Source organism: Corvus kubaryi, unplaced genomic scaffold (genome assembly GCF_017639235.1).
Source record: "Corvus kubaryi isolate FWS band 111438036 unplaced genomic scaffold, C.kubaryi_AGA036_p1.0 split1-131, whole genome shotgun sequence".
Taxonomy (NCBI): domain Eukaryota; kingdom Metazoa; phylum Chordata; class Aves; order Passeriformes; family Corvidae; genus Corvus; species Corvus kubaryi.
In genome coordinates, this window is record NW_024582073.1 from 18,902,919 (window position 1) to 18,906,440 (window position 3,522).

General features: G+C 41.1%; 1 long non-coding RNA gene across 1 annotated transcript; it reads right to left on the reverse strand.

Annotated features, from left to right (window-relative positions):
- Positions 1 to 297: 297 nt before the first annotated feature.
- Positions 298 to 3,437, reverse strand: LOC121676765. Its single transcript, XR_006020583.1, has 2 exons — positions 2,922 to 3,437; positions 298 to 1,711 (listed from the first exon to the last, which is right to left on the reverse strand). It is a non-coding gene; the product is annotated as an uncharacterized LOC121676765 (long non-coding RNA).
- Positions 3,438 to 3,522: the final 85 nt, after the last annotated feature.

The following is a 3,522-nucleotide window of genomic DNA, read 5'->3' on the forward strand; positions in this document are numbered from 1 at the left end:
GTATTTGATCTTCACGATCTGGAACAAATTCTGATCCTTTAAGGGTCAGTGGAAACAGAATTTCATACTAATTCTTAGTATATTTGCATTTTTGTATATTGAATTATCATGTTGTCATAGTATTTTTATGACAATAGCAACTCAAGTTATTGTATTTTTTAGCTTTCAGAGTATATCAGTGTATCAGAGTTTGTCTTTTGTCATTAAATCGATGATCAGCATTCTGACACTGACTCCACACAAATCTGGCTAGAATTAAAATTAAGTGTTAAGTCTTAAAGAAGAGTATTTATCTTGTTGGTATTTGTAATAAATATTTTATTAAATATTTACATATTCTATAATTGGTGCATTATAAGATGTCCTAATAGCAGCAGCTATGGCTGTGTAAGATTAATTCTCATTTCAAACTTCTTGTACCATTTCTGTTTGACTATTTGGGAGCAGATTTCACCATTTAGACTTCAAAACAGAGAGAAACAGCTGCAGCCTGGAAGAAAAAAAAAAACCCAAACCACAGCATAAAGACATATTTTACTTAAATTCCTTTTACAAAAGCTGATGGCTACTCAGCATCAGACAAAACTTGTATATAAATGCAAGGCTATGCTAAGTGATGTGGAAATACCAAAAGACTGTGAAATACTTTCTAAGGAGTTGTTAACACGTGCCTGAGGCTATACTGCTGAGTTGCAAATTTAAGGGGCGTGTTTTCATCAGTATTCAAGTCATCTGTTAGTCAGCAAAGGAGAAAGGTAAATAAAGCTAAAAACACGTGAAAAGTTGCCATGAATTTTAGAAATTCCATTTTCTGAGCAATGCAACAGCATAAACTTTGATTTTTCATGACTTCCTTAGCTACTGCTCTGAAGTGCAGCTGTAAGTCCAAACACCTTCCTCACAGAAACTTCCATTTTTCCTGGCCCAGAATCTTAAGCATAATGTTACTATTCAACTCTCAAAATGTGAACATCTTTGATATCACCTAATGGTAAACAAATACAGGCCTGGAGAACTGAGCCTTCTGGAGCAGAAATCAGTCGTTACATGTTTCACAAGCCATGTATGTATCTGCAATCCACTAGGTAAATAATAAGAAGTAAACAATAACATTCGACCATTCTCTGAAGCATCTCTATGATGTCCATGACATCACTATGTAATTACTGCTATGAAGATGAAGCACTCTTGAAAAAGATGCAGAGAAACCGGGTTTTCCAAATAACTGGTAAATGTTTTCATGTGTGCCCAGTGCCAGCCCAAGGACAGTAGAAATTTTCATCTCCTCAGGCGTGACCATGCAAAGTGGCATTGCAGAGATCATTCAAGTGCTCAATCATTCAAGTGAAGAGCTGTAGGACATCTGGGAGCAGTAACTTCTTCAACTATTCCTAATAAATCTGCAGCCAAATATGAGCCGGCTGTGGTTCCCCAAGAGGCTGAGCACTTGCAGCTTGAGCTTAATGAAGATCTCTGTTAAAAAACCCCCAAGACATAAAGCACAAGGACAATTGTGGAAACACAAAAAAATCACTAAGACTTGCTAACCAAGTAATTAAAAACTGAATAAAATCTTTACAGAGGGAAAACTAACAATTCATTAATTCAATTCCCTTCTACGGGCTGGAGAATGGAAACTTCAGGAGTACCATCAGAGTTTTACTGAGAAGATCCAGATTTGGATTTCTCAACTCTCAAATACTTGCGGCACCTAAAAAAAAAAGAAAAAAAAGCTTCTGAAACTGACTTTCGATTTTTTATAGGAGTTTCTGCAGGCATACTTGCTACTTCCAGGCCATGGCCATTATTCAGCTATTTATGAGAAGCTAGTGAATAGGATATTTATAATGCATACATAATTCCAAGTAAATATCAAATTTATATTAAAAATATTAGGATGTGAGAAGAGGCCAGTGCTTTAAGAAACTACAAAGGCAACCCTTACAAGGAGGGAAAATATCTTCTATGTAGTTGCAAAAATGTAAACATGATTCTGGCCATGTAAAATTCTATTTGCGTACATAAAAGATAATGCAGCTTTTGTGCACAAAACCAGCTTATGGCAAATGTAGACTCTACTTAGTCTTTAGCATGAAATATTGACATAATAAATACATACAGATTCATATATTTCTAGAAGATGCAAGGAGGTGAAGAAAAAACAGCTGGTTTCACATGGATAACTTGATTTTTAATGGGCATATGGCAATTATTCCAGGAAAATGTAGCTCTTTGAACACTGAATAAGGGAAAAATCCAAATACATTTAGCACAGAAGTGAAAAATACCTAAACCTCTTGCAACAGTCCCAGTGTAGTTGTGTGCAGCCTTTACTGCCCCTTGAGTAGAATGGCTGCATAAGCCAACTCAAGACTGGTTCTTGGGAAATTTCAGCATCCTTTCACGCTGAAATGCTTACCCCTCTCTGCATGAAAGGCTTTACACCCCTGCACTGATTCTTCCTGCATTTGAGAATCCGAAGCTTTTCTCTTTCTCAACCTGTTCTCCCAGCCCCCAAAGGAGAATCCCGCAGGGCTCCCCCATGCCTGTTTTACAGGTCAGTGGGCCAAGAACACACCAAAAGCCTTGCTCTTTTTATATTCTATATTCACATGCTGTGCAAGGCAGTACTGTCATGCCCATCTATCCTGATGCTTTTTTCCCCGTTTGATAGGAAAAAACTCAGTCACTTTACAAATGAAACAAGTTAAAGGGACAAAAGCACAAAGTAGCACATAATTCAGGGGTTTCTGCCGATTAGATAGCTTTGCCTTGCTGTATCATGCAGAGCTGATCGTACCCGTGATTTATATTAATATTATAAATAAATTGGAAGGAGAGAAGATTTCCATTTATCCAAAGCTATATAGAAAACATGAAGGGCTGTATGTAGTTCAGCTTAATTTACACAGACAACCAACCTGGCCTCAGGGGACAACTCAGGAGATAAACTTGCAGTTGGCAAAGCACCTCAGCAGCATCTGGAATTGAATGGCATAAAACTATAGGATATTATAATTGTAAATATATAAGGGATGAAGATAAGACTGATCTTAAAGGAAATACTGTCTGTGGACAGCAATTGCCTTCCCCAGAGCTCTGTAAGAGGAGGAACTCAGGGACCTGCATAGCCTCTCCCACAGGAGGTTACTACGGCGACTCAATCCCTGATGACAAGGACGATGCTTCCCAAGCAAAACCAAAGGTCTGTCGTCGCAGTAGCTTAAGGCACATTCCCGGTATCCCAATAGCTACCGCTGGGCAGAGTCCGCAGAGCAGCCACGCTTAGGGACGGCGTGGGAGCCAGCGGCTGCTGCCGCATGGTGAAGAGCGGCGCCGGGGAAGGGCCGACAGCGCCCGCGGAGGGACTGCTTCTCCGCACAGCCGCGGCGCCCCCGAGCCTGCCCCCGTCCCCGCGCCCATCCCCCCGGGCTCCCCGCGGATGCGCCCCCTGCCCGCCCGGCATTCCCGTGGCAGGGCGCTGCCGGTGCGCGCAGCCCCGCCCGCCGCGGCCCCGCCGCC